This window comes from Chelonoidis abingdonii, chromosome 3, assembly GCF_003597395.2.
Source record: "Chelonoidis abingdonii isolate Lonesome George chromosome 3, CheloAbing_2.0, whole genome shotgun sequence".
NCBI classification, from domain to species: Eukaryota; Metazoa; Chordata; order Testudines; family Testudinidae; genus Chelonoidis; species Chelonoidis abingdonii.
This window is the reverse complement of record NC_133771.1, coordinates 206057872-206067822: the sequence shown is the minus strand read 5'-3', so window position 1 is coordinate 206067822 and position 9951 is coordinate 206057872. Positions and strand designations below refer to the sequence as shown.

At 43.5% G+C, this 9951-nt stretch overlaps 1 protein-coding gene across 5 annotated transcripts in view; it reads right to left on the bottom strand.

Annotated features, from left to right (window-relative positions):
- The window catches only part of TASP1 (taspase 1), a 167191-nt gene that overhangs the window by 67873 nt on the left and 89367 nt on the right, over positions 1-9951 (bottom strand). The gene's annotated exons all lie outside the window — the stretch shown is intronic.

Below are 9951 nucleotides of genomic sequence, written 5' to 3'. Positions count from 1 at the left end.
TATCTCTAGCTTGCTTGCTAGCATATATATACCTGCCCCTGGAAATTTCCACTACCTGCGTCTGACGAAGTGGGTATTCACCCACGAAAGCTCACGCTCCAAAACGTCTGTTAGTCTATAAGGTGCCACAGGATTCTCTGCTGCTTTCTCTGTTGATATGTTACTGGAAGCAGTAATATTAATCTGGATTTTCTGTATTCAGATACAGATACCAATATGCATTAATAGTAACCATGAGTAATGGATGAATATCTTAACACGTACCAAATATTTTTTGGAAAGCAGTGACTGAGAATATATAATAAACAGGTTTTAATTACAAACAGGCCTAATGCACATTACAAAATAAGCACACACTTTTTTTTTCATTCTTAACAAAAGCAATGAGCATTTTGACAATGAATACTACTAACCTGCTTTTTTATTTGAGTGTTTCCAAGAGTTTTGGAAACATGAATGAATTAACTCTCAACTCTTGTGAATTTGGGTACTATCATCCCTATTATGAATGGGGAAACTAAGGGATACCGAAGCAAAGTGACTAATTTAAGTACACACAGCACGTCTGGGATAAAGCCAGGGACTAAACCCAGAGTCTCTGACTTCCGATTATGCTTGTAATCAGAAAATCTTCATTTCCAGGGAGGACGATAGCCTTTAAAACCAAGTTTAAGCACAGTCCTAGTTCAAAAATGTTATTCTGTCCCACCTAACTAGATATAACACGCTTTTCATTCCATTATGACTTTATTCCTACTTTGCCAAAATCTGCCTCACTGAAACAGCCTCAAGTTTGTCTCTACTGAATGGCTTTTCTGTTCATCCTGCAGACCAGCTTGTTTATCTATGGCTTCTAGAAAACCTTTCGTATAGTAAGATGTTTTTCCAATTAGGTCACCAAGAGAAATAGCTACTTTTGTAGGAGTCTCCTTAATGTGCAGTCAGTACAGAGGATCCAGGGTAGACATAATAAAAAAAACTCAGATGCACTACCCACAAAACTTAAATAAATCTGCCCATCTTTCTCAGGCAGAGTTTTCTATGACTGCTAAACCCCACAATAAAACTGAATGTAAACATTGCTCTTGTGTTGGCATTGTCATAGCCTTACTGCCACAAACTAAATTAAAAGACGTCTGCTTGTTCTCCTTCAATATCCTGGTATTTCTTTTAATCTTTTCAGAATAGTTTCATTTAGATCAACTTTTTAATCTTACATTTATGCCCACAGACCTCATGTTTCCTTTCTCAAGACTTTTGCTGTCTGTCTTCTGTTTCTTATTCCTCACTATTTGTTCCTTCAATATCGCACTATTCTAACCTATTATTTCATTGATATTTTCCTCCCCAGCACACTTTCATTTCTACTCCCAAAGCCTTGTATATAGCATCAAGGCAGACTGTCAAAAGCAGGCCAGACACTCCAAAATGGTGGAATGTTCTATAATTGATACAGTGATCCAGAAGTTCACATTTGTTACTGGCTTGGTGAAACCAGTCTTATCATGGAGTCACAGACAGTTCCCTTAAGCCTGGTCTACACTACGCGTTTATACTGAATTTAGCAGAGTTAAATCGATTTAACCCTGAACCCGTCCCACACAACGAAGCCCTTTATATCGATATAAAGGGCTCTTAAAACCGATTTCTGTACTCCTCCCCGATGAGGGGACTAGCGCTGAAATCGGTATTGCCATGTCGGATTAGGGTTAGTGTGGCCGCAATTCGATGGTATTGGGCCTCCGGGCAGTATCCCACAGTGCACCATTGTGACCACTCTGGAAAGCCATCTGAACTCGGATGCACTGGCCAGGTAGACAGGAAAAAGCCCCACAAACTTTTGAATTTCATTTCCTGTTTGGCCGGCGTGGAGCGCTCATCTAGCCACAGGTGACCACGCAGAGCTCATCAGCACAGGTAACAATGCAGTCTCCTGAGAATTGAAAAGAGCTCCAGCATGGACCACACGGGAGGTACTGGATCTGATCGCTGTATGGGGAGAGGATTCTGTGCTAACAGAACTCTGTTCCAAAAGACAAAATGAAAAAATTTTTGAAAAAATTTCCAAGGCTATGATGCAGAAAGGCCACACCAGGGACTCAGTACAGTGCCGTGTGAAAGTAAGGAGCTTCAGACAAGCCTACCAGAAAAACCAAAGAAGCAAAACGGAAAGGTCCGGGGCAGGGCTGAAAACATGCCGCTTCTTTTATGCTGAGCTGCTGCAATTGCAATTCTTGGGGGGAGGGGGGGTGCGGTCCGCCACCACTACCCCACCCCTGTCCGTGGATTCCGAGGTGGGGTGGTAATCTCAGCCATGCCTGAGGATTTGCTGCAGGACGGGGAAGATGAGGAGGAGGAAGAGGAGGATGAACCTGCAGAGAGGCCGTCGCGCTGCCCCACACACAGCACTCCTTTCTCCCAAACAGCCAGGAGCTTTTTGTCACCCTGACGGGAATTACCCTCCCAGCCCTCCCAAGGCCACTATCTCACACAATGAAGCCAAGAGAGAGATCTGGTGAGTGAACCCTTGTAAATATAAAAGATGTATTAAAAAAGCAAGCGTTTTTTAATGATTATTTGCCCTGAGGACTTGGATCATTCCCGCGGCCGTAATAGTTACGGAAAAGGTCTGTTAACATGTCTGGAGGATTTCCACTCCACTCCAGACATCTCCACGAAGCTCTGGAGGTACTCAAAAAGCCTTTGCAGTAAGTTTCTGGGCAGGGCAGCTTATCCGTCCTCCATGGTAGACACTTGACCATACCATGCATGTAGCAAGTAATCTGGTATATTGCATGACAAGCCTAGCTGCAATGGTTCCTGAGGTTTGCTGGCATCAAGCACATCCGTTCTTTATTCTCACTGTGTTAATTTCCCTAAGGAGTCTGATATTCGTTCCTGTACCTGGTTGAATTCAGAATTTAATTTAAGGGACAGGATGGCCATTCCTAACTGGGCTCTTTGCTTGTTGCTTAAAGAAACCTTTCCTTGCAGGTAGCCAAGAAGGGGAGGGGGGGTTATTGGCGCTGAGCTTTTTCGGCGTTTGGCTAGCAGGGATCTTCAGCTGCTAGCCACCATGTGGTGGGGGGGGAGGGTGTTTAGCAGTGATCTTTCCATGATACAGCTACACGGTGGGGTGAGGGGTAAAGCGATCATCCTAGAGAACGGATGGGAGGGTGGTTTCTGCTGCTGCATGTAACAGAAGAGCCAGCACTGAACGGGCCTTTGCCTGTATTTGATAAAGGAGGGCGCTGGAAATGAAGGTGCAGAAGCCGGAAAGACATGGCCTTACTATCACGTCAAGCTGAATCTGCTGCCCGGACGCGATCTGGTGAGATCTAACACCAGAGCCGCAGCACTCAAATATTAAGATGCAAAATGCACCTTGTAGTGAAATCACATGTGCTATGTAAAGTGAATAGTGTTGTTCACCGTAGAAGAGTATAAGCATTGTTCTGTAATGTCTTCTTTTTAAATACTTCTCTCTTTTTCCCTCCTCATGCACTGCAAATTTTTTCAAGCTCTCCTCCTCCGTCCCGGGGCTAATCTCAGATAAGGCTGTCATAAACAGATAGCTAAGGTTTAATGTCTTTTACTGTAAGGGTTAAAGGGGAACCAAACACCTGACCAGAGAACAATCAGGAAACAAGAATTTTCAAAATCTTCAAACGGGGGGGAAGTTTTGCGTGCGTGTTCTTGTCTCGTCTCTGTTGCTCTCTCGCTCTGAAAGTGATCTCTACTCTCCAGGCTTTCAATCTCCCTGTTCCAAAGTCTCAGTACAAAGGTAAAGACAACAGGCTTCTAATTGTTTGTATTTACAGTGTTGTAGTTTGCTGGAATGTTTAAATTGTATTTCCTTTTGGGATAAGGCTGTTCATGTCATTTTGTTTCTTTTAAAGCCAATGACCTGTATTTGTCACCTTGATACAGAGACCATTTTATGTCTTTTTCTTTTCTTTTTATATAAAGCTTTCTTTTTAAACCTGTTTGATTTTTCCTCTGAAACAAGGAACGAAGGGAGGGAAAATCTCTTTGCGTTAGAGTTACAAAGCTTGCATTTGCAGGACTCTGAGTGAGGGTGAGAGAAACCCTGATCTCTCTGTGTTTGTGTTTCAAGGATTGAAGCGGGGGTAATCTCCTAGAGTACCCAGGTGGGAAGATCTGGGAGGAGGTAAAGAGGGGGAGGGAATGGGTTATTTCCCTTTGTTTGGAGAACTCAGGGGATCCGAGTCTTGGGGTCCCCCAGGGAGGGTTTTGGGGAGACCAGAGTGAGCCCAGACACTGGAATTTCTGCTGGTGGCAGCGCTACAGATCTAAGCTGGTAATTAAGCTGGAGGTTTCATGCAGGCACCCACATTTGGATGCTAAGGTTCAGAATTGTGACTTTATGTTTATGACAAGCGGCAGAAAAAAAAGACGTAAGCGCGAAATGTTCCGGATCATGGAAGTGACCCGCAGAAAGAGCTCATCTGAATGAGTGGAAGGACATGGTATCAAAATTACAGGAAAGATGCCAGTGAAACGTGAGGACAAGAGGACCAATGTGAAGAGGAGGGGCGCTCGAGATGAGCCGTTGGTGGGCAGGAAGATCAGAGGTAAGCAGGAAGATCCAGCGGTGGCGGATGCAATTCTGGGGCTGCTGGCGTGATCAAACTGACATGCTCCAGCGTCTGGTGGAGCTTCAGGAACAGCAGCAGGATCACAGAGTGCCACGAGCAGCCCCTGTATAACCGCCCTCGCACCATGTCCACATCCTCCTCACCCAGAACGTGTAAGAACAGGTGGGTGAGGCTCCGTGCACCCGCCCACTCCACCCCCAACCAAAAGGCTGTCATTACTTTGAAATTTTTAGTGGCCTTTTCCTTCCCTCCTATCCTCCTCCCAAACCACACCCGGGCTACCTAGGTCAGTTTCTCCCTCTTTTTATAATGACTTAATAAAGAATACATGATTTTTAAAATGATAGTGACTTTTATTTCCTTAACAAGCTGTAATCAAAGGGGGAGGGTGGGTGTTTACACGGAATGAGTCCAATCGGGGGGTGGGGATTCTCAAAGGGGAAACAAACACAGCAGTCACACGTACCCGGCCCGTGATGAAACCGTTTTCAAGGCTTCTCTGATGTGCACGCGCTTCCTGGTGTGCCTCTTTCTAATCGCCCTGGTCTCTGGCTGCGCGTAATCCGTGACCAGGTGATTTGCATCAGCCTTCCAACCCGCCACAAAAGTCCCCCCTTACTCTCTCAGAGACTGTGAGTACACAGCAAGCAGCAATAACAAAGGGGACAATTGCTTTGGCTGAGGTTGAGCGAGTCAGTAATGTGCGCCAACGACGCCTTAACGGCCAAATGCACATTCTAACCACCCATTCTGCACTTGCCAAGTCTGTAGCTGGAACAATTCTGACTACTGTCCGGCGCCTGTGTATGGCTTCATGAGCCATGGCATCAAGGGTAGGCGGGTTCCCCAGGCATTTCAAACATCCCCACCTGTATTTTCTGGTCTGGAAAGTAATCCCTTGCTGCAGCCGTTTAAACAGAGTAGAGTTCCTGAAGACGCGAGCGTCATGAACCTTCCTGGCCATCCCACATGGATGTTGGTGAAACGTCCCTTGTGATCCACCAGTGCTTGCAGCACCATTGAAAAGTACCCCTTGCGGTTTATTTGACTGGGTGCCCTGGTGCTCCGGGCCAAGATAGGGATATGGGTTCCATCTATTGCCCCAATACAGTTAGGGAATCCCATTGCAGCAAAGCCATCCACTATGATCTGCACATTTCCTAGAGTCACAACCTTTTGTAGCAGCAGCTTAATGATTGATGCAAGTAGCCAAAGCACAGCAGCCCCCACATAGATTTTCCCACTTCAAATTGATTCCCGACTGACTGGTAGCTGTTTGGCGTTGCAAAGCTCCAGAGGGCTAATGCCACTCGCTTCTCAGCTATAGGGCTGCTCTCATCTTGGTATTGCCATTTCAGTCAGGGGAAAGCAAGTCACAAAGTACCCTTACCCATGCAGTTTCACAGGCCACTGGGAATCGCCCAAACCTGCAAAACTATGCGGTCCCACCAGTTGTGCTTGTTTCCTGGCCCAAAATCGGCATCAGTGGTTAGAACCTGCCCCCATTACCAGCAGGCTGTCCAAAGCGCAGGGGCCCGCTGTTTGAGAGAATTCTGTGTCCTTGTCCTCATCACTCTCGTCGCCACTGCGCTGGCTCTCTCCTCAGCCTGGCTTTGGCAGGTCCTGGTTCAGGCCATCAGACGTCTGGCTACTAGGAGGAATTTGGTGCGGGCGTGTTTCCGCACGATTGCATGTCCGACGTAGCGCGGTCATGCTTGAACTGTCCGCGCAGTATGGCGTGGATGTATTCACACTCGCAACGTTCACTAACACAGAGAAACAAGGCGCGAATACGGTTGTCTGCTGCTTTCACAGAGGGAGGGGTGAGCTGTACCCAGAACCACCGCCGCGACAATGTTTTTTCCCACATCAGGCACTGGATCTGCATCCAAGAATCCAAAGGCGGAGACGGAGACTGCGGGAACTATGGGATAGCTACGGAATAGCTACCCACAGTGCAACTCTGGAAATCGACACCTGCCTTGGTACATGTACGCACACCACCGAACTAATGTGCTTAGTGTGGCCGCGTGCACTCGACTTTATACAATCTGTTTTAAAAACTGGTTTCTGTAAAATTGGTATAATCCCGTAGTGTAGACATAGACTGGAGTGTCTAAGTGTATCTTGGCATCCAGGCAAGCTGGACTGTGTGATATATGGTCACTTACACAAAAAAAAAAAATCACAAGATATTCAGATTGCACCCAGTCCCAGGAGACCAGTTACAAATGCAGGTCAATTTTCATCCTAGATCTCACACCAAAAGACAAAGTTGGCAGCCAATCCTATAGTAAACCAACCAATGGTTTATGAGCTGGCAAAAAGGAATGAGAGTTATTGAGAGGTTAAAGCAGGTAAAAATGTATGTACCGATGAGTCAGAGTTTACACTTTCAAATGGAGCAGAGATGTAGTAATCTGCCAGTTTCTCAAAAGCCTCTCAACACTACTCAGAAAACTGGGGATCTCAGTGTGATGGGTTGGATCACAGAAACGCCCTTGGGAGCTGCCACCCAATGTGCCAAGACTACTTCTACCCCTGCCTTCCCTGCCAGCTCAGGACCCCAGCACCCTGTCTTGCTAAACCAGACACTCCCATCTGCTCCAACAAAGACCCAGGGTCTGAATTACTTGCCCCAAGCTGCAGATTTACCTGACAGCAGCTCACAGAAGTGTGCTTGTCTTTAACATTCAGATGCCCAACTTCCAAGGGGGTCTAAACACAAATAAATCTGTTTTACCCTGTATAAAGCTTACGCAGGGTAAACTCAAATTGTTTGCCCTCTATAACACAGAGATACGCATGGCTGTTTACTCCCCTAGGTATTAATACATACTCTGAGTCAATTAATAAGTAAAAAGTGATTTTATTAAATACAGAAAGCATGTTGGTAACATCCCATTAATTTTCATGAAGTTTAAACACTACATACATTCTTACACGTTTAACAGTCACTTTAATGTACATACCAATACACGAGCGAACAGGCCCAGTTTCCAGCTATGAGTTTGTAAGCTGATGCCTAAGTGTTTGCCAGAGGTGGTACTTGGCTTACCAGCATCACACATGTAATAGCCATTCAAAAATAGAATAGTCCACTATACAAGATTGGTTCAAAAGCTTCTTACCACCAAGAAACAGTAAGTTACTGGGGAATCATGGCATGGAGTATTTTTGCTTGAAGTAATTAAAAAAAACACAAATTAACCAAAAAGAATATCTATTTCCCCATCCCGCATTTCCTACTTAAATAGCTCCTGAGCTTTTGGTCGGGTAATCAGCTGGTTGGCATACAGTATTATTAAAGAACTATTTTTGTCAACTGTTTTCTTATGGTTTGGTGTGCTAACATGAAAAGTGGTTAAAAATACATGAAGTATATTTTCTTTTATCCATCCTACTGCAAATCAAAAGAAAGTTCTGCATCTAACAAAACTCTTATTTCAATTATAATATAAGAATTATAGAGAGCATATAATGTCTTGAACCGGGATACATTTAATCTTTCCCTTTACATTTTTCATTACAGTAAATTAGAACTGCCAAGAATGTTTTTTTAAGACAAAGATTTGGATCCATTTCTCCAGCATTTGCCCAACACCTTCACAAGACTGTTCTGAATTAGACAGTAATGTTATAAAATGGGTAAATCCTGCCTACAATATAGTTGCTTGTCTTAGGCAGATCACTGCCTAATTCTGTGCCAGGAGGCTCAGGGGTATATGGTTGAAATGTGCTAAAAATATACTTGTGCTACTTTTAAGCAAATACCATCTTTGTTCTGTCTTCGTACAGTGGCTAACACAATGCGATCCTGGTCCTTGACTGGGACTCCAAGGCACTACTGCAATACAAATATTCTGTCGGTACCTAAAACATTGCATCTCTCCCCATATCATACAAATTGCAGTGGTGGTCAGATGAGGTGCTCAAGATGGAGATCTAGCTTTCTACATGGAGAGAAGTTTATGGCAAGACACTTGCAGTGAAGACCTCATACGCTCTAAAACTTTCTTTACCCTTTGTCTTCTGAACATACTGTAAGAATTATCTTTTCTCCTAGTCATGGGAGAACAACATCTGAAGGGATAAGTTTTGTCTTAGCCTAAGCCGTTTATTACTGATCTTTATTATTCGGGGATAATTAAGCAGCATATTGGTCATATATACATTTTACAAGAATGAAAATTTAGCATTGCAAGAGCACCCAGAGCATGGAAGGGGCATCTACCAACTGATTATTTTTACAGATCATATTAAATAAAGCACCTGTGTAAACAAGTGTCCTTTTTTATCATAACAAAGTAATTCCACAATATTTTCTTCATTTTCAAACTGCACCTTGGGATACACAGATACAAATACACACTCTAAAATATAAAGCAAGATGTAAAGTCTCTCTTTGCTTAAGGTAAAGTTTCTAACAAATAAATAAGAGGAAATTGCCAGCAAGTTATAAATATTTGGTCAAAACTAGGCAGCAACTTTTAGTTTACCTAAATATCACAAACAAAAACCTTATCAACAATTTGAAGTGATTTTGCCATTTTTCAGTTTCAGAAAACCTCCAGGAAAGATCATGAACATTTCAGTTCCACTATAATAATTTGACAAACTAACGCCAAAATTAAATATTATCTCTTCAGAACTTCAAGTTGAATGCCCTCATCACAACTATTATTTGGCTTCCAGAGCTTCTCTCTACTACCACAGTCTAGTTCTCCAGTTTTTCTTGACTTTATATCACCTTGATTTAGCGACTGAGCCCTTTTTGCACTGCAATAAATGGCATCAGACAGTGTAATATTTTCAATTATGACTAGCCAAGTGACATTTAGGATTTATATTTTTAAACAACAAACCAGCCAACCTGATTATACCTTGATATGCTTAAATCTGTACTAATCAGAGTTTAAGAAATAGGATTAAAGCAGTAAACTGCATACAGTGCAGCTTTCTTATGATCAGAGTTAGCTTTATGCCTGGTACCAAGCACATTATAAAATGTATCAGGTTTCCACTGCCCTCTCTTTGTTCTAGCGATAGCTAGAGGAGATAGCGATACTCAGACCTCAGTGGTTCAGGAGCCAAATTAGTGATCAACATTACCCAAAAGAGCCACAGCAATGTGAATTCATTATTTCATTTGCTGCATCCTTATTGGTTAATAATTAAATCACAGTGTTTTAATATCATGAGCTGCAGAAGACACATTCAAGAGACACTTTCAGCTCCTGAGTCGCAGTTTGAGTATCACTCTGCTAGAGGCTCACACACCTATATATTGTTTGTATGTGAAGGTTTAACATGATATTTCTAGACTGAAATA